Genomic DNA, 22661 nt, shown 5'->3' with positions numbered 1-22661 from the left:
TCGAGAGATTGAAGTGCCTGAAATATACCCAATGAGGAGCCCTGTATACTTTTCAGTAATGGCAGGTACAATGTGACAGAAGCTTGCATGTAAATATGAATAGTTTATACAGTAGAGTGTGCATTACAGCACTTACCATTGTTTTTCATTCACAGGGCAGAAAGTAATGATTTGTTGTCACAGCTGTCTGCTATAACTGGCCAAGGCAAAACTATTCTCTGCTATCTACCTTTTTATAACCAAGCCTTAAATTAAACCATTGTGTGTTTTCAGTTTTGTCTCTAGTTGCCTGCTATAGGTTGAATTGTTTTACCCAGAAGCATTACACAGTTGACTTGATTATTTTTTGCTTTTAGATGAGGATATAATTTATGCGGGGAGCATCTGGGTTATTGCTGATTTTGACATGCCCTCTGGGAGAAGACTGCTGTCTAATGCATTGAAACACATGGTGAGTTTGTAGTGATTCCTGTTGCTCCACAGAATAGCAGTGCCCACATTAATCAGGTTTCTCAAAGTTTCGCTGGGCTTCTTTAACACGTTTTTTATAACTTTTTATAAATGGAAGGATTATGACCTCATTTGATTTTTTTTAAGTGAGTTGTATTCAAGTTACGCTTGATCTATAAATATATCTTGGGACATGTTTCCCTTTTGTTGGATAGCTTTCACTGACTGGCTTTCTATTGTTTCAATTTTGCTCATTGTGATTGCAGATGGGGCTGCTCTTAAATACTGTTACAATATCTTTTTTACGCTGATCGTGTCGTCTGCTTGTTGCACTATACTGGGTGAAAATGATAACTGTCTTGATTTTGCAACTTTCATCTTACGAATCATGTGAATATTTTTAACCTGCACATGCACACATTCACTTTCTTACCTTAAGCAGAAATTAAGCATTACGCCTTCTCTATGCCAGGGCTTCTCAAACTTGGTCATGGGGTCCTCCTGTGGCTACTGGTTTTCATTCCAACCGAGCCCTCAGTTACTTAACTATACCCTTAATTGAACTAATAATTTGCTTAATTAGACCTTTTTACTTGTTTTCAGATTTTAAACAGTTGCAGTTCAAGTTATATACTTATAGAATGTTATAGCTAACTTGAAATATGTCCCTCCTGGTTTTTGTTCCAACTATACCCTAAATTAATAATTGGACCAATTAAGCTTTTAATAAGCAATTAATTGGTCCAATTAAGTAATTCAGGGTACAGTTGGAACAAAAACCAGGAGGGGACACCGGCCCTCCAGGACCAGGATTGAAGACCACTGACTTATATCACTGTCGTCAACATTAGCCTTTTTTTCTGAAGAATGCCCAACACCATTGCATCATTATAATCAGAGGCACTGACCTTTGGGTCTCTGGTTGTTAGGGGAGTATGTCAATGCTACTTCTATGCAACAAGCAAAACAGCAACAATATTTAAGCCCCCGAGGGCAAATTTCTACGGCTATCAATATAATGCATCTACATTTAAACTGTTACGTGGATAGAATCAGTGTTCTATAAAGAACGATATCTACAGTGGTATGACTTGTGTGAAGTATTACTAAAATTGTAATTATACATTTCATTTCACTATTTAACCGGCCTACATGCCTGTCTGTCACACTTTACATGATGAATGTGATAAATGCATTGATTTTGCACCAATCTTCACCATACTTGTATTTAATTATACACTCCTAGCCTTCTGTGGGAGTTATAGATTGTATTTCACAATAAACATGCGCTTATTACGGGGTTACCAAGACCCTCTGTATTTGCCTGCATTGGTTTTGATATGCAATGTTCTTCTGCCCAGACTGCCATCTATTGTATTGTCTATTTATTTATGCACAGCATGCAGCATTGATTTGCACCGATTTCAGAGTGAGCAGTCAATACGGAAAGGATGCAAAGCGCATTGTTAAAGAGGTGCTCATTTTTCTTTTCCAATTCTACTGTGGGTTTTAACTTGTCGTGTTAGTTGTAATCAGGACTTGGCTAACTGGAATCTTGATAAGCAGTAGTGCACTGTGGACTGCACTAAGAATATCAAACTCTGTTCACTTGTGAGTGAAAGAAAGATCCCGTTACGCACAGGTGCTCACACAGCCTACTTCTTATTACTTAAATTAAATATTTACAGAAAAGCAGCAGCAGCACTTGTATCAGGGTGGTGAGTAACCCAGCAGCCAAACCCACAGAAGAGAACACTGTGATTGCAAGGGCTATTATGGCAGCTGTCCTCACACAGAAACAAAAGGAGGCGTTTCATTTCGTAATCAAGGAAGAAAGCGTACAAGCACTTGCCCAACGAACTAAAATGATGGATTTAGTCATCCAGGTTGGTACAAAATGAATGAGGTGATTCCACATGCCCAGGTTTCTCATGCCTAAAAATGCCACGTGTTCTAGTACTGCATTAATAACTTGTGGTTATATTTTATTACAACAGTATATATAGAAATGACATAAAATAACATTAATATCCATAGAAAATGTAACTTAAAGCTAGATGAAATTATTTTAAAGTTAGGATTAATTACAGCAATATACTATATTACATATCTCGAGATACCTAATTAAAATGAGCTTTATCCTTAATATACTGTGTTATGGGTTATTATTTTTTATTTCTATTTCTTTTTAAACTGTGGTGCTTATTACTATAAAACAAAAAGCTAATTTTTAGTATTTGTTTTTTATTTGATGGGTGTATTTTCTGTAGAATATTTTTGGCTCATTTTTATCTTTCTGAAAACATGTTTAAAAAATACATTTGACCATATTAACAAAACCATTTGTCACAAATAATCCTGTATTCATAATAATTACATTCAACTTGTAAAGAAAACGTGGATGCTAAAATGAATAGGGTATTAGTGGTCCACAGAAGATTAAACTAAGACATAGTGTCACCATTGATTAATCCAGTTTGATTTAGTTTTATAAATCCTCATAGCTTTGCCGTCTATGTGTAAAATATTTATTTTTAAATGGTCTCATGCCAGTTTGCTTACATTTTAAAAGACAGTCAATAAATAAGTAATCCTCCACCTGCATATTTCATGTACTGGAGAAATCTTTGTTTTCAGCAGGCTATACGAGTACAACTGGAGAGCAGGCCCAGTGAATGTTTGGAAATGAGTAATAAATCATCTCCTTCCAGAACAATAGATATTCATTTATTCGCCAGGAATGATTCATTACTGCTTCTTTAGGGAATGGATAACGATGGCTTTGAGAAGAAGCACAACAACCTGGCAGTGGATTTCATTCATACCCAACAGTTATTCTGCCAAGACGTTGTCAAGCAGCTGCCTGGTCAGGTGGTTGTTGTGATCAATGGATGGGTAAGTCCTGGTAAGTCTATTGCCAGCAGTGTTCTGATTCCAGTGTAACGGGATGATCGATGTGGCGGGACACTCTGCGACGGGACCTTGGATGTTGGTTGTATCCTTTTTGAAATGTTTTTTTTTTTTAAATCTTGAAGCTCGCATTCATAGAATTTGATCGTCTTTATTGCATCAGAACGTTTTTACACAGCTACTGGTATGCTATCTTTAAGAACATAAGAACATAAAGTTTACAAACGAGAGGAGGCCATTCAGCCCATCTTGCTTGTTTGGTTGTTAGTAGCTTATTGATCCCAGAATCTCATCAAGCAGCTTCTTGAAGGATCCCAGGGTGTCAGCTTCAACAACATTACTGGGGAGTTGGTTCCAGACCCTCACAATTCTCTGTGTAAAAAAGTGCCGCCTATTTTCTGTTCTGAATGCCCCTTTATCTAATCTCCATTTGTGACCCCTGGTCCTTGTTTCTTTTTTCAGGTCAAAGAAGTCCCCTGGTTTGACAGTGTCTATATCCTTTTTGTAACGAGGTGACCAGAACTGAACACAATATTCTAGGTGAGGTCTTACTAATGCATTGTAGAGTTTTAACATTACTTCCCTTGATTTAAATTCAACACTTCTCACAATATATCTGAGCATCTTATTAGCCTTTTTTATAGCTTCCCCACATTGTCTAGATGAAGACATTTCTGAGTCAACATAAACTCCTAGGTCTTTTTCATATTTCCCTTCTTCAATTTCACTATCTCCCATATGATATTTATAATGCACATTTTTATTGCCCGCATGCAATACTTTACACTTTTCTCTATTAAATTTCATTTGCCATGTGTCTGCCCAATTCTGAATGCTGTCTAGATCATTTTGAATGACCTTTGCTGCTTCAACAGTGTTTGCCACTCCTCCTATTTTTGTGTCGTCTGCAAATTTAACGAGTTTGCTTACTATACCAGAATCTAAATCATTAATGTAGATCAGGAATAGCAGAGGACCTAATACTGATCTCTGTGGTACACCACTGGTTACCTCACTCCATTTTGAGGTTTCTCCTCTAATCAGTACTTTCTGTTTTCTACCTGTTAACCACTCCCTAATCCATGTGCATGCATTTCCTTGAATCCCTACTGCGTTCAGTTTGAGAATTAATCTTTTATGCGGGACTTTGTCAAAAGCTTTCTGAAAATCTAAATAAACCATGTCCGTATGCTTTGCAGTTATCCATTTTCAATGTTGCATCCTCAAAAAAGTCAAGTAGGTTAGTTAGACATGATCTCCCTTTCCTAAAACCATGCTGGCTGTCTCCCAGGATATTGTTACCATATAAGTAATTTTCCATTTTGGATATTATTATAGTTTCCATAAGTTTACATATAATAGAAGTCAGGCTTATTGGTCTGTAGTTACCTGGTTTGGTTTTGTCTCCCTTTTTGTGGATCGGTATTACGTTTGCTATTTTCCAGTCTGTCGGTACAACCCATGTCAAGAGACTGTTGCATGGTCTTGGTTAGCAGTTTGTAAATAACTTCTTTCATTTCTTTGAGTACTATTGGGAGGATCTCATCTGGCCCAGGGGATTTGTTTATTTTAAGAGCTCCTAGTCCCTTTAACACTTCTGCCTCTGTTATGCTAAAGTTATTTAAAATTGGATAGGAACAGGTCGACATGTCGGGCATGTTGTCAGTGTCCTCCTTTGTAAAAACCTGTGAAAAGTAATCATTTAATATATTTGCTATTTTTTTTTCTTCTTCTATGATTTTGCCATTTGTGTCTCTTAGACATTTAACCTCCTCTTTGAATGTTCTCTTGGAGTTCTAATATTAGAAAAATATTTTGGAATTGGTTTTAGCCCCCTTAGCAATATTGATTTCTATCTCTCTCTTGGCCTTTCTAACTTCCTTTTTGACTTGTGTTTGCAGTTCCAAGTACTCTTTCTGTGTACTTTGTTTTTGGTCCCTTTTAAATGCTCTGTAAAGTGCCTTTTTTCGCTGAATTTTTTTTTTAATTGATCTATTAAACCATTTTGGCCATTTTGTTTTAGATTTGTCTACTTTTTGGATGTAATTGTTTTGTGCCTCTAGTACTACATTTTTAAAAAACAGCCATCCTTTTTCTGTGGATGTTTTTTCTATTTTACTCCAATCTACTTCTGTTAGTCTCCATTTCATACCTTCATGGTTTGCTTTTCTAAAATTGTAAACCTTAGCTTTAGTCATTACTTTTGGGGTTTTAAAAAATATTTCAAATGAGACCATGTTGTGGTCTGAGTTTGCCAATGGCTCTCTGACCTCTGTTTTAGTTATTCTGTCTTCATTATTTGAAAAGACTAAGTCAAGGCATGCCTCCCCTCTAGTCGGTGCCTTGACAAATTGCGTTAGGAAGCAGTCATTTGTCATTTCCACCATTTCAATTTGGTCCGTCGTGCCCCCCATCGGGTTTTCCCATTTTATACGGGGGAAGTTGAAATCCCCCATTAGTATGGCTTCTCCTTTTCTACATGCATTTCGAATGGCATTGCACAACAGATTATTTTGCTCAGCGTCTGAATTTGGCGGTCTATAGCATGCTCCTATTATGCCCTTTGAATTTATGTCCATTATTCTGACCCATATTGATTCTGCATTGTTTTCTTTGTCCTGATTTAACACCTGGGCTTGAAGACTATTTCTTATGTAAAGCGCTACCCCTCCGCCTCTTCTGTCCTGCCTGTCTTTCCTATATAGTGTGTACCCACTAATATTATATTCGTCTCCATCACTCTCAGACAACCAAGTTTCTGTAACACCTATCACATCGTAGTTACTTGTTAGTGCAGTAGCTTCATCAAGTTCTAACATTTTGTTTCTGAGACTTCTAGCATTAAGATAAATACATTTAATAGTGGTCTTACCTGAGTTGTTGCCCTTGTTTTGATGTGGTCTCCCTTCTGTTTTTTTGTTTTCTCCCCCCTTCCTTTCTAGTTTTAATTGCTTCTGGACCTCCTGAAGGATCCTTTCTCCGAGTAGATTGGTTCCCTTTCTGTTTAAGTGCAGTCCGTCCCACCTGTATAGATAGTCCTTGTTGTAGAATGTGCGCCAATGTTCAAGAATGGTGAAGCCTTCCTGTGTGCACCACGATTTCAGCCATGCATTTTGATTTTGTATTTCCAGCTGTCCATATGATCCTTTGCAAGGTGCCGGCAGTATCCCAGAAAATACCACAGTTTTGGTCTTGTCTTTTAATTTCCTTCCTAGCTCTCTGAATTTGTTTTGCAGGGATCTTGGCCTATCTCTTCCAACGTTGTTTGTACCGATGTGGACGACTACTACCGGGTCGTCTCCTGTTCATTCTAGGAGCCTGTCCACGTTCTCAGTGATGTGCTTGACTGAGGCTCCTGGAAGGCAGCACACTGTTGTAGTAAGGGGGTCCAAACTGCGAACTGAACTTGCTGTGTTTCTCAATATGGAGTCCCCAACAATCATGACCTCCCTTCTTTTTGCTGCCTGGCCAGCACTGTTTATAGGGTCCTGGATGTTGTTTCTTTCATTCTCTTGATGTTGGTTTTGGTCATCTAAATGTTTTGGATGTTTTGATTTCTGGTGGTTGTGTTTGACGAAGTTTCTTTTTTTCCCTGCTTCTGCCTATCTGAACCCAGCTGTTTCGACTCTCTTCCATCTCCCTGGTGGCTTTCAGTCTGCTAGAGGTGCAGACTTCCATGAATTGTGGGTGTGTCAGCTCCTCAAGCTCCTGTTGCTGTCTCATTTCCTCCAGCTCCATTTCTAGCAGGCTTAATCGCTGAAGCAAGTCCTGGATCGTGCGGCACTTTACACAAACTTGGTTGAGCTCTGTTGGGTTTTCGCGGATTTCCCACATCATGCAGTTGTCACAAATTACTGGCTTGAAGACCATTTTTTTGGCATATGTGCATCAGGGTATTTCTGATTTGATGTACCAGCATCAAGGCACAAGGCACAAGACACAAAGAATACAAAGCTGAAGCAGTTTCTATTCATATCCCTTTTCATTCTGTTCCAAACTAGGCAACCAGACAGGAGAGACAACCTAATAAAATCTAGCTGCGACATATTCCCGCAGGGTATAAGTTCATCAAATCGCCCCCTTAGTTCATTCGTATATTTGATACCAATTCACATAGAAAGGTAAAATATATAACAGTGTAATAATATTTTGTATTTTCACTGATATGGTAACTCCTCTGTTTGCATTTTCTGTTTCATTCCTTACATAACACACATGTGATAAAGGACATAATTGGTTAATACTGTCATTTTTTTAATATAACACACAGCGTTCTTTGTGATATATTCAAGGGGCACAATTTACCCGGGAGACAGTACTGTGGTGTTTCTGATAGGGTGGTATATAAAAGGTGCAATATAGAGTACAAGGTGTGAAGAACTGTATGAAGGGTGCAATCTTGACTGTTGAAAATCATAAATCCACGAGATGCTTTCAAGTAAAACAAAAGTTACCTTTTATTTGCAGGTGTTGATCACCAAGCGCAAGATGCAACTTTGCAAATATGATAGTCAGAGAGTGTGGCAAAGTGGTGAGTGAATACAGGTGAGTGCAGTGCAGAGCGGATATGAAACAGACAATGATTTGCAGGTGCAAGGGTATTTATTGATTAAATTAACAATGTCCAGAGCCTTATGGCAAACACCTGTAAGTGATACAGCGACGTGTATCACTCAGTATTTATAATTCCCCGGGTTTGACCCGTAACCAAAAGTCCAGTTTTACACACCAGCACTAAACACAAAACACAAACACAGTTCTTACTGATAGTGAATACGTGCAAGTGGTGTAATACAGTTCTCCGTAAAATGCAGGGGTGAAAGTGATGTCCGGGTTTATGCTGGCTTTCGCCACAGCTCCGGATCGTGCAACTGGTAGTCTATTAAAAAAACAGACGACAGTTAACAAAACACTAACAAACGCAAGACAAAACTCATGGTTCACGATACAGCACACAGACTCCTTGTAGGTTTTCAACACTAACCATTTACCAAGGAACAGATCACGTATGCTAAGTCCCTTATTTATATCCTCGCTCATGACCCCTAGGTTAACGAGCGCATCCGCTCCTCCAATCCTCTGATGCCACACCATTTACCGTCTGGGTCATTGAGTTTGGATACCATAGCTCCGCCCCTTTCCTAAATGACCAACATCCACCTACCCTACAGAATAAATTGTCGTGCCATTTAGTTAAGGGTACTCTGTTCCCATTACACAGTGCCCTCACAGGTCGAGAGGGAGATCTAACACCAAGCGCCATTCGATCTCTGTCACAGAGAGATATAAAATACTTTCTCAATACAACTCCGTAAATGTGATGGAGTCAAAGAGAATACAAATAAAGGAAACAGTAAGTAGTGCAGTATGAAAGAGTATTGATCCTCTCACTAGCTCCTCTTGATCCTCTTGACCCCCTCCCCCACAACCAGACACCAAGCCTTGTACTCTACACGCTACTTGGGTGGAGATATGCAAATTAGCTTCATATCAAATATTAACTCTTGAAGGGGTAGTCTATGCATTAGACAGAGGTTCATTACAAAGGGGTATAACCCAAGGCTGTTAAGTTAAGTATGGTGTGGGATAAGGCGTAAGTGATGTCTTGCAGTCACAACCCAGGGCTGCCTTAATTAAAAATATAATCATATTCTAAAAATGATGGTAAACCATAAGTAAAGGCATATTTATATTTAGATATTTTGAAAATTCAATATTGGAGAATATAAACCTCTGCAGAACTCATAATATTGTTTCTTTAACCACTGGACCACACTGGACCTTGTTCAGCCCCTCCCCTGCTGGCCACATAACCTTTATTACAAACTGCACATGCTACATTTGATATAAGCACATTTTAGATATAGTAAAATATGCACATGTATAAAGTTATATCATCTGATTAAAAAAAATATTCACCATTAGTCTGTAGGTTACAATGTTTTAATGCAAGCTGTGCAACTGAGGCTTGGACTTGAGTGTCTGGGCGATACCTGGTGTGATATTTGTGGTTGTGAGTCGCAGTATGTCTTGGAGAGGGTCATCGGTTACACTAGATCTTTTTTCTGCATGCCTTCTCAATTGAAGGAAACGGGTCTTGTCTAGGCTCTTGTAGAATCCTGTCAGAGGCAGCTCTTGAAGGCGGCTGTGAAGCGTGTCATCACACTGCACTTCAATCACTTCCAACTGAAGTTTTTCACAAGTTCGATCGATATTGACTGTGAAAGGAAAAGAGAACATTTGAATGTCCTTGTCAGTCACTGAACTCTTCAAACCGCTTCTCAAACTCTGCAATTAAGGCTGACATACTAGAAACGTAATTTTCCATTGATTCGCGGGGGCTTTCACTGGGAAAATTGTTGACAGCAGCTTTTAATGACGGAAACGGCACAAAATTGTGACTTCGGTGTGCTTCTCAAACAGATGGGAGTTTCACTACAAACGTTTTGATTATAAATATAACTGCAGGAATGCAGTTCAAGCCATCTAGTGTTTTGTTCGTATTTGTAAGCAAAACACACCTTGCCGTTGTAATCTTTATGGTTTGTTGTATTCCAGTGTAGTACAGCTACCACCTTGAGGAGATGAAGTTTACTATGATGTTGTAGCGGTTGTGAATCCGCTCACCAGGGAGGCCCAAAAAGTGGCGCCTTTTATTGATCGTAAGAACTCATTACTTTTCTGTACAATGTCCAGCAAACACAAAGACCAATGAAAGACCAACTCGGGATTCTTGTGGGGAATGATATGGGAATGCAATTTGTTTAAGCTCTGTAGCACTTGTATTTATTTTTCTGTCCATGTTTTTTGATGGAATTCACATACGTAGAAAGTTCATATGGTCCCTTGGTTGTAGATATCCAAATTTGGATATATAAACTAAAGAAGATGCGATATCTACAAATGGGCCCCACTTTTCTATTCCTGTGGCTATTAGTTCCCACTGCAATACTGCATTGTGTCTTGTTTCATTTGAACCTTTATGCTAACTTCGCTGTGTTTTGTACATGTGGCATGTTTTAGGACAGATTGTGCATATCATTTGATTATCAATAATAATTAAAAAAAATATATATATAGCACCCTCAGAACTGACTACTGTAGACTGAAGCAATGGCGATGCCAGACTTGACACTTTTTTTTTTTGGGGGGGGTAAATTTGCCACTTTCTGAGTCAGTGCTCCTTATGAATTTTTGTCCTGTTCCAACACTATGACCACAGGGAGTTCACTTAACTTATGATTTATATTATTGTAATATAAATCACTTCCTAAAAAAAACCAAAAAAAAACACGATTCCCTTGTGTTTCTGAACACAAAAAACGTGTATACAATAGAAATAACTTAATGTCAGAGTCAGGTACTAAAGTGCACAGATCCAGATACATATTAGGTTACACGTTCAGTGAATGTTAAAGGACGTTATATATGCACCTGTGTTATTCCTTTGCTAACAGGTACCCAAGTGGCCATGTGCCATGTATTATTTTTAGTAAAGTATTCTAATAAAAACTAAGAAATCAAGCAAGTATGAGGTTTCTTCCATGTCCAGTAATTAAAGGAACCATTGTGCTTCTCTCACCACCACCACCACCCCTTACAAACAGAAAAGCTTCTGACCAGTGACACCCGCCTCCAATATAATTGCCTACTGTATTTGCCAGCCTGCTAAACTCTACTCTTAAACCTTTGACTGTAATTAAGGGATTTAAATGCAGTTAGGTATCATTTATTGATAAGAGCGTTCCAGTAATATGAAATTCAAACCTTCAACACAAAGTAAATGTATTAGTTGTAAACAATCTAATTATATACACCCAAGGAGAGTAGAACATAAAACAAATATTGCTGCTGAGAAACCTTCATGTGTCACTTTAAGTTACTACATTTTTAAAATACTAAATAACATCGTATGTGCTTTTTTTCCTAATATATTTAGCACTGTGTAGAAAGACAAGTGCACTAAAGCACAAGGTAATTTTGCATGCCATTACAATTGAATATGTGTTTTGTTGTACTCATTCTAGAAAATACTAGTGATAAACATCATATTGAAAATCACTGCAAAAGGAATGTAAGAAACAACAATATGAGAATTTCATTAAAATAAAATTGACCTGGTGCTCTTAACTCCAGTACAGAGCAGTTTTCAGACCACCGATTTCCATATCCCAAACGCTGTCACAGATGATTGTATTTTTACATGAATAGTTTGGGTAGCCGAGCAAAATGAGAACTCATAATTGTGGAATTTAATTAATGTGCTAGTCAAAGATTTAACAATATGTGTGAGTTTGGCTTGCCAGATACTGTTTACCATTGTCTCCTAATAGAGTATTGTAGGAATGTTTAGAGTTGTAACAAAATTGTCTGTTTAAATATAATTCAATAACAAACAATAGTTTGAAAAAAAACTGCTTAAAAAAACATACATTCATATTTAGCAGACTTAAAGTAATGGCAGACTAAACATTCAAAAGGGGCGTATTTCTTCATAAAACCCATACAATTCTCGTAATGAATTAAGTGAAATAAGCACTATTACTGACTAAATTAGTCAGAAACAGAAGAACTGTATTTGATTTATGAAAAGAATATCTTGTAATGTACTCTTTTGATGTCACTTGGCAACAGCATCCCATAATTAGGGACTGTGACAACATCCCAACAGAATAGGTCTTCAGATATTTACTGTACACCAAAGTTCCCCAAAGATTGGTATTGTAATGCACCTTTATTGTCGCTCAACTGTAAACAGCTGGCATTTCTAAATTGTGTTTTTTATTGCAGTTGTTTCCTAGAAGGATTACGTTAACTTCACCACACCTAGTGAAGTTAACATATTTGCAAAACGTTCTGTTCTAAACAACATCCCAAAGCTTAATATATAGCAGTATTTATTTCTCTCTCCCAAGTAAGTGGAACCCTTTCTCCTTCAGGTACTTGGCCAAGTCATCAATATGAAGCTTTCAGAGAGGCCTCTGAAGAGGTTAGCAGCAGAATATAATAAACTCTGTTTATGTGCGCAAGCACCCGAGGGTCAGTGGTATTTTTACACAAGTCTCTGCCTCGTAGGCCATCTGAACTAAAACTAATAACGTGCTGCAAAAACACTGGAGTTGTTTATCAACGTTATTGTATTCAGGCTCCCCCATTCCTCACCTACTTCTGAGAATTGCATTGAGCCAGATTAATTAAAGTCCAGTTGAAGCCAAAGGACTGTTGAATGTTTGGAAAATGATATATTCTTTGAACACAGGAAAAACTTTATCCAAAGCACCTCCTTCCCTAATGAAAATGTCAATTTCCAGTTTATAAAGATCCCCTTCTTGGCTAAAAGGAGATCTGCATTTTATGAAATCTCAGCATTACTGGAATAGAAAAGGCTGAACTAGAAGTCCAGTCATCTTACCTATACATAAATGCTGCTCTCTTCTGATGGCTTATGTATACGGTACCTGTATTCTTTCAATTGCAAGTAATAGCTACATGAAAGAAAATATTACTCTTTTCATACCAATATAATTATTTTACAATCCTGGAAGTGAATATTAAGATGGCTAACAAGCAGTGTAAAGGGTTGTGTCACTTAGCAATTGCATTGCAAGATAAATAAAATATCGGTTGAGGTGCCCAAGTCAAACACCATTCATTCATGCCACTGAAGGGCAGCTTTTTGAGATTGGTTGCCAATAACCATTAAAGCCTTGTACACATTACCAGAGGTACAGATAATCTTGCTTTTATTAAGTTTATTCAAGTTCTTGTGAAAATGTCAATTGTGACAGCAAATATGGTATATAAATCCCCTTCCTAATATTTGCTGCATGCTTGTGAAGCCTTGATTTTAGAGTCATTCTGCAGTCAGGTGGTGCTCAGGTGAGCCACAGTTGTACTTCAAGCAGCTCTTCTTTTATGAAAACCGGGCCCTATTTATTTGACCCTGCATATTTCCATCTTGCATTCAATAAGTGTAAAAAATCTCTCTGCGTGTAAACTGGGATTTTAGTTTGTCTGTTCAATAAGTGTGTAATAACAAGGACAACTGAGAGGGCACTTTGTATTGATTGAAACATGTTTTATCCAATTATTCCCTAACAACTTAAGATTTTCCAAGTATTTTTTTAAGTTTTAAGTATCTGCAATTCATTATAATTTCAAATCATGCCTTGCAATTTTAGGACCCTTAGATTTATTCCAAATAAACAGAACTTCACATTTTGATCTGTTTATAGCATGGATTTATATATTATCAAAATGCTTACCCAGCTAAAAAGTTAATTGGATTGAGCCTGGCGTCTTGATTTTAAACATGACTGACTGTGACAGGTTGCACATTGCCAAGGAGACTCCGAGACCAGGAAGCTGTAGTCAAGCGCTTACACACACATTTATTTACACTTTCCAAACAAACAAAACACACACCGCACCATTCCTTCACCAACACAATTCTAACTAACACCCATGATCACCTTATTTATGCACCTGTGGCTGGAGCCTTAAGGAATCATTTAAACATGTATTGAATTGACGGCTCCAGCCACATTCCCACATGTGTTTGTGGGGAGGATTTTAACTCCGTCCCTGCCACCCAATACTCCCCACATATACACACACATATCCCTGTGCCCTGGCAGGGCTTTCCCTGCCACACTGCCACAGTGACAAAACACAACTTGATTAAGTATTGGCCAGCCTCACCCGAAATGCTTATTTCAGTTTTGTAGACAGGGACACAGCCTTGGACTCACTATCTATCTTAGGTGGCTGGTTACTCATAATGTAACTTTCATTTGATCTCTGCAGCTTTTATCGCAATGTTTTGGCGCCTGATGTGACATTTTTGGCCAATAACACCCTGTCTCCAGGGCCTGTAGCAAAGTTTCTAGAAATGCCTGAATCTCCTCTTCTCACGCTCAACATGATCACACCAGAGAGCTGGCTGGTGGAAGCTGTGCAAAGCTCAAATGACCTTGATAACATCCACCTGCAGGAGGTAAGAAGCTGGATCTCTTCTTGGAGAAACTAATTGTAGAATCATTGTGGCTTTTTTTTAATGTAGACATATTTGCAAATGAAAACCCTGGCTGTTGAAAGGGCAACATCGATTAAAGAAAGTAAAAGAAAAAAGTTCAGACTTAATGATAATTAAAAAAGAAAAAGTAGATACAAAATGTGTATTTATATCTAACCACACCTTAAACCTTTTAAAAGTGAAAATCTCTAAGCCAGGAAGGCGGTCTACTTCATTAAGCATTGAAAACTAGCTACTGAACCGATCCAGGTTTATATAACTGCTCGTATATCAGTGATTTAACTATTCTGAAGGTAATTAGCATTTCAGTTTGTTTATTTATTTATTTTTTTATTTTTTTATTTATTTCTTAGCAGACACCCTTATCCAGGGCGACCTTACAATTGTTACAAAATATCACATTACAGAGTATTGTATTACAGAAGAGCAGTTGTAAAGTTCAATAAAATCAGTAGCAAAAAAGATCAAATTCTAATAAGAGCAAAATAAAGAATACAGTCAATAATTACAATTAAAGGGTATATAAGGACATTTTTATTTTATTGTTTCATGTTCCCATGTGTTGCTACAACTGTTTATGTAAGATGGATTTACCAGTGAGCAGGAGGATGATGGGAAATGTAGTCCTGAGAGGTCCATGCGGGTACATGGGAAGCCATCTTGAGGCAGGGAATGCAATTTAAAAGTTTTAAAAAAGTGGTCAAAATGTAAAAAAAAAAAAAAATTAAAACAATACACACACCGTACATAAACAGTTGTAGCAACACATGGGACCATCTAACACAATCAAATAAAAAGGTCCTTATATACCCTTTAACAGTGAGTTCCACTAAGAGCAGTTAACTTATAGTAAAAATACTAGCTTATAAGAGTAAAGTCCAGTAAGATTCAAAACAGTAATCTGGTACTTGTGATACAGATTGACGGCATTGTGAAAGCAGAATATGAACTGGAGTACCTGCTGCTTGAAGGGCATTGCTTCGATGTGACAACTGGGGTTACAGTTTACTCTGGGAGTAAAAATTGCCCCCATTATACAAGGCACCATAGTGGTAAAGTGGAGTTCATGGAGATCAGATGATATATATATATATATATATATAAGACATAATTATTTTTGAAAATACAATACAATCAAATTAAGGGCGGTAATCTTAATGTGTGATTTATAAAATACAAGTTTTCAAATATTTGTGTTGTATTATAATAGCATTGTTTGCACTTATTATAATGAGTATTTGAATTGCTAATGTTCAATGATTGTGTCGTTAATTAACTAATTGAGCTCAAGTGTTACTGTATTTAATGGTGTAGGCTTTGTCTATTCACTACAGCCTGTTGAAGGCCGTATGGCCAAAACATTGCTTGATTGTTTTGAATAATAAATGATAAAGAATGGGAATTTGATCTACCATCTATTATTGTGGTGTTGCGCCTCTGTTTCCATCAATTGTTAACAAGCAACAGGATTGCAGGGGATAAGGACGTCTATCTCTGTCTCAGAAAGATGATGATGATGATTCTTCAATTTGTCCAATGAAATTGACACATTTTGCCCCATAGAATGATGTTAATCATACCAAACTGGCACTGGCCTGCCCCCTCCAAGCGTTCCATGCTTGGAGCACACATTTCCAAAATATAGAAAACTAAAGCACGCTGACGGGATGATGACATAGAAATATAGAAAACTAAAGCACGATGACGGGATGATGACATAGAAATATAGAAAACTAAAGCACGATGACGGGATGATGATATAGAAAACTAAAGCACAATGACGGGATGATGACATCAAAATACAGAAAACTAAAGCACGCTGACGGGATGATGACATCAAAATATAGAAAACTAAAGCACAATGACGGGATGATGACATCAAAATATAGAAAACTAAAGCACGATGACGGGATGATGATATAGAAAACTAAAGCACAATGACAGGATGATGACATCAAAATACAGAAAACTAAAGCACGATGACGGGATGATGACATCAAAATACAGAAAACTAAAGCACGATGACGGGATGATGACATCAAAATATAGGAAACTAAAGCACAATGACGGGATGATGACATCAAAATACAGAAAACTAAAGCACGATGACGGGATGATGACATCAAAATACAGAAAACTAAAGCACGATGACGGGATGATGACATCAAAATATAGGAAACTAAAGCACAATGACGGGATGATGACATCAAAATATAGGAAACTAAAGCACAATGACGGGATGATGACATCAAAATACAGAAAACTAAAGCACGATGATGGGATGATCGATAAAGAGCGTTCCGTTCTGGGTGCCACAAGTCATTTGTAAACGAGGCCATAGCTGCCTGTAGAGGTTGGGTGTTAGCCCTGGAAAGAGTTAAACTGGCAACAGAAAACCTGGATTACAGAAAACAACAAAGAATCAATAACTTTCCTGAGATGAATATTTTCATTTTGAACTTTTATTGCAGTATCCCCATTGAATGCACTTTGCTTCATTTGCTGCGCAATGTAAAATTGCTAGCTTTATTAAAGCTTTATGCTGCCAATATAAACATCAGCGCGCCTCTAACCTAAGCACACAGGTGCACTGGGCTGAGTTTGGAGAAATAAACAGTTTCTTATGACTGATATTCTCTGGTGGTAAAAAAAATTGACTGCTATATAAAGAGGTTGCAAGGTCCTATTTTAAAAGTATTAGTTGTTGCTCTCCCTCAATCTTATCAACATTCAGAGCTTTTGCATTTACTAAACTTTAGTCAGAAAAATCATTAATGCCGTGATTCATAAGAAATGAATTCTTTTGTTGCATCAAAAACAATTTTCTTCTCAGTCTTTGTTGTAAAGCACTCTGAAAATTAAAATGTCGAGGTAGAAATATATAAGCCTTTTTGTTTGTTTTCTCTGTCGTTTTAATACAGGGCTATTTTCAATTAAAAGCAAATCCTGGTGCCTGGAGCTTAAGGTTACGTAAAGAAAGGTCAGAAGATATCTATCAGATATTTGCGTGAGTATTGCTTTGTTACATATTCAATACAAATTAGGCTTACATATTTATAGTACCCTTCATGTAGGTGTTACGTGATTTTAGGAGGCAGGCTTTATAGTTATGGTAGTATTACTGTAATATGAATCCCGTACAACAGTAAAACAGCAAGGCTAATCCATTTCATTTTGAAAATGTTTAACATTGTTCACCATTCACAAAATGATGTTCTCGTAACAGATCGTATTGCAGAGCATGACTTGGGCTAGAGAAAGGTAAGCCTGTATCTGCCACAGGGAGCTGTGTTTATCATTAAACATCCTCTAAATAAAAAATACAAAAATCTATACACATTTAGCAGTGGCTTGCATTTGATTTATGAATCTAAAAAGCAGGTGACCTTCCCTTCATAAATCAAACCCAGAGGTCTATCCTCTGCAGGTGGTGAACATCACCTGCTACAAGATGCTGAGCACAGAGGAGATAAGATGGATTTGTCGGCAGATGTTATTCACAGTAACCTTTCCCTCCCATGAGGAGCAACTTGGGAGAAGCTCTGACTTCATGGAGACTTAGTGTTTAACCATGCCAGAATGCTTCTGTCGGCTGACTGTTAAAACAGAAGAAACCATCAAAAAAACTATTTATTGGTGCAATAGCATTCGTATTGTTATTGGTTACATTAATTGTTTGATTATTTGTTTAATTATATAGTCGACGAAACACTGAGGATGGAAGGTGCCCACTTGAAGACCCCAGAGATATACCCTACTTAGCTCAATCCAGACGGCTGTCATGCTGATGCGCTGGGGAGGCCGCACTGTGGTTGATCCCCGGAGCCAGCATCGCAGCCTTTGTGTGTGCTGATGCACTAGGGAGGCAATAAGCTGATCCCTGGAGCCAGCATTACACTTCAGCCATCAACACCAGACAGAAGGATATCTACATCATCATATGGAAGGAAGTGCAAACGGATGCAGACACAGATGGATCACATTAGTTTACTGTAAAGCTACGTCTTAGTTGGTGCTTATCTTGGCGAGAGCCAAGGTCAAATCAGCATGAAGTTTTAACATCTACTCTCGTGTAATGGAAATCATTATTACCAAGACAAATCCTATTTGAAATGTGTCATCTAGAATTGTAGACACTTCAAATAGAAAAAGGAGTAAACAATACAGCAAATATTTAAAGGGAATAATATTCTTTTATAGATCTTTTATAAATATTATTATAGATCTGATAGCTTAACAAAAACATTTATCATCATTCCCTTACTCCAATGCATTGCATACATTTTTTACTGCTGTTGGAACATTAAAACAATAATACATCACCCTGCTCTTGCAAAGCTACACTTTCTCACCTCAGAACATTGGAGGACTGGGCGGGGCCAAGACGAATTACTTCTGACGTATTCCCCCCACCTAGAATAAAAAAAATAAAGAAATAGTTGTTAGGTAATTTCAGAATTACCTCTAGCAATTGTTGCTAAGGGATTCAAAATGATCAGAAATCAGCGCAAACAAAAGAAATATGGATTTTTTTCATGTTAAATCCTGTGATTTAAAAAGAATGCACATAGTTTTAAATCATGTTTTACAATGATTACCAGTCAGCGAGTTGTAGTACACAACTGTAATTACTGTACAGAATTACAAATGTTTTCATAAAGCTTTTTCAGGTGCATGGCCAGTGGGGGAAATACTGGTATCAAGATTTCATTTTTTTTTTACTTTTATACAATATTCAAATTTGTATATCTTCGCCTACATTCTGATGAGAACAGCTATGCCTAACAGGAAGGGCAATTTGAACTGCTAGTGATAACTGTAATCATTGCTTTCTGACTGAAACATACCTGTACTGGCAATGTTACGTCAGCCTTTCTCTTTCACAATTGTGCCGAACCGCGTCTGTCCATCCATCCATCTCTGCCTGTCACTCTTTACATGATGAACATGATAACTGGCTGCTATGGTGATATTTTGCAGAAATCTTCACAGCCAGACTAAAACTAAACTGACCGAACGGGGCACTAAAACGTCTTGGTCAAATATAGCCCGCAATTACTCCCTCTCTATAGTCGACATTAAAAAGAACTATCATTTATATATATATTTTTTATACATTAAAATGCTTCCAGCAGGGGTCCCCGAGTGGCTCATCTGGTGAAAGCACAACCATGTTGGCAGTCTTTGCTTGGGATTCCTAACGGAGCGTCGCATTGGCTATGGCGTTCCCGTGGGTTAGGGAGGCAAAGCAGTCTTCTCCTAATTGCTACAGCAAACTCTGCCAGGTGCCCAGTGAGCGCAGCGCAGAGAAGACACCTGCAGGGCTGGCCTTTGTCCTCCAGAGGCCGCTAGCTCACTGACATCCGGTCTCGAGTTGGCTTGGTCGTGGGATTGGAGGATGCCCACTGAACCTTCAGATCTATTATGATTTATTTCTTCTCTTGTACTCATAAAGGTAAAAGGAGATCTAATTTTTCATCCTGACAGGGCCATTATTCATGTGGTTGTTACAGGGCCTTCTCTAGTTATAAGGCAAATCTAGATGAAAATACTTTTCACTACAACTCCCAGTCCAGTAAGCAATGGCATTACTGCTTGTCTTTGACAGGGAAGAATGAGATATGAATCCTCCCATGAGGTGGGATAGAAATTGATATCCACTACTTCCACGCTTTGGCCAGATAGTTTTCTGTTAAAAAAACATCAGTTCTAATACCCATCAATCTAAGCATTCTGCACTGTGAACAATAACTTTTAAGCCTCTTTCATCAGGACAAGGCTAATTCCCTGCATTCAGGTCATAAAGGGTCGACGAGTCGTGACAGCTTATCAGTGAATACTGATAGAAAAGTTGCTTGTTTTATAGGTATGTTGCTCTTGCTTTAGCAAATTGTCTAAACTGACATATGAACACATTCACTAGAGGTCTGGGCTGTGATGCCTGATGCACGAGTGTAGGTTCTTGTGTGTTATATAATATTACTTGATTCTTTTATTTATGGCACCATGTTTTAATTTGCTTTGCAGCTCTCATCTGATTTCCAGCAACTTCAGATTTTGCCAGGTAGTAACTCAAAATAACACCTTTTGACAACCTGCTTTAAACTGACAAATGCAAACTGTTCTTCAAGTGGTATAGAAGGACAGGTTCTACTGCCCTTTGCTCTCTTGAGGCTCTATTTATCAGCAAAGGACATTTCTAATAAAAAATGAACACACTAAAACTAGAAAGGAATAGCTCAGAACATCTGCCATTTAAAAAGGTTTCATTCCTTTGAAAAATGTAGCCTTTGCCCTTGCACTCATTGCTTAGTTAGGATCCTTTGTTCCTAAAGTTCATTTGTGGTAGATGAAGCCATCGTGACTGATCCAAAAGGTATCGGCTGGTATTAATTTCTGTACGGTACAGACATTTCTCACCACTTTGGACTTTGGATTGTTATAGTTAACAGAGAGATTTCACTCATTAATTTGAGACACAGGTCTGTGATAGTGCAGAGGAATCATGAAGATTTTGGGGATTTATTGATCCATTATGACACAATATATTTTATCATGTAGTTTGTCAATGTGTATGTCCACAGGAAGGTGTTTAAATCAAGGAAAAGTAGTTTCTCTCTTGTGTAGTATAACTGCTGTGGTGATAGTTGGGTTGCTTGTGTTCTGGTATGAATCCTGTGTTCTTCAGTGAAGTGTTTGTCTATGTTCTTTTGGCATTAGTTTGCAGAGTGATTCTGTCATATGTTTTCTCGGTGTCTCATTTTCTATCCTTTGAGTTAAATAGTTTCCACAGCAAAATCATCAATGTAAAGGTAGGTATACCTACAAGAACCTTGTTTTTGTTATTCTAGTGTATATTGTGGTTCTTTGTTTACTTCACTAAGGGCCTCATGCACTAAACAGCGGTAACCAGTTTACCACGCAGTAAGCCAGTTACTGTGTGCTTTGTACACCTGCTATATTCACTAACCAGAGGCAAATGACTGCACGCAAAATGAATCGCATGGAAAAAGATACCTCGTGCGAGTCATTTACATACAATTAAGAATGGTAATCCATGGAAATGTTTTCAAATTCTCTCCCCTAATACCCCGGGGGAGGGACTTGATATAAAAAATAGATTTACTTAAAGGTGCTAACTTTCCTAAGTGTCTCAGCGCGTGTTAAGTTTACCGCTTATTGAAACCAGGTGGTGTCTGTCTAAATTACAATATAAATAGAGCAGACCACAAGAAGTGCTGTGTGGGAAACATGATAAACGCGTATATCTGCTTTCAGGTACTGTATTTAATTTTTTCCAGGATAAACGATTGCCCGTGTTCCACAGAACACTACAAAAAGATCTCAGATATAGGCTACATAGGATGTATTTTGTTGGTTTTGTGGATTAAGGGCAATATTTTAACGTGCAGTGTTGTAATACTGTACATGATGATATGATTCTGAAAATGCAACTCACCAAAAGACGACTGCACGTGAACTGTATTACATAATAATTAACTTCATTCTGATTCCAGACGTGTTGCTTTCTCAATGCAAGATGCATTGTAGGAATAGACAGTGCTGTATAAAAATTCCATGATGTACTGTATTTTTTTCATTATGACGTTGTACTGCCGAAATGGCCAAGAGACAGTTGTGCTCTTTTAACACATGAATTACACTGAATTATTTCGGCCTTGAAAACATTAGCATTGTTGTCATGGAAAAGACAACAGTGAATACTGCACACATTGTGACTAGCCTGTGCAGCACGTCGAAATCACCGGATAAGCAGCTGGAAATTATGGAAAAACACCATAGTATTATATTTAAAGTTTAATACACTGTAGATCTAGAGCACAATATAAATGACACAAACTGTAAGGCTTCTGCAATGTTCTCCCTTGTTCTTGTATATTTTGCTGCCATCAGGAGATAACAACTACTGTACTGCACAAAGTAACTGCAAGATTCTGTTGTAGAGAGCATGTTTGAGAGAATGACATTTTTTTTTAAAATGTCTTGCTGGCAAACATTTCATGTTTTACAATATCTGTCTTGCGGCTCTCGGCCATATGAAAATGTTGGTATGTGGCTCCTAAGGTCAGGAAGTTTGGCCAACCCTGGCATATACAGCAGATTACAAGACTTCACTGCCTGTTAGCTAAAACCTCCCATTCTCTTGATGTCCTTGCTACAGTAAATACTATAAGGGTGTCTGTAATTCTATGGAGACAAGGGAAAGCAGTTTTTTACTTTGGTAGGTGACAGGCACCAATAGAGA

The 22661-nt window shown here is 37.8% G+C and overlaps 1 pseudogene; it reads left to right on the top strand.

Moving 5' to 3' along the window:
- Nucleotides 1–21749, top strand: part of LOC117406222 (UDP-glucose:glycoprotein glucosyltransferase 2-like) — a 53118-nt pseudogene extending 31369 nt beyond the window's left edge.
- The last annotated feature ends 912 nt before the right edge of the window (nucleotides 21750–22661 follow it).

This window comes from Acipenser ruthenus, chromosome 9 (assembly GCF_902713425.1).
Source record: "Acipenser ruthenus chromosome 9, fAciRut3.2 maternal haplotype, whole genome shotgun sequence".
NCBI lineage: Eukaryota > Metazoa > Chordata > Actinopteri > Acipenseriformes > Acipenseridae > Acipenser > Acipenser ruthenus.
This window is presented reverse-complemented; position numbering and strand designations above follow the sequence as displayed.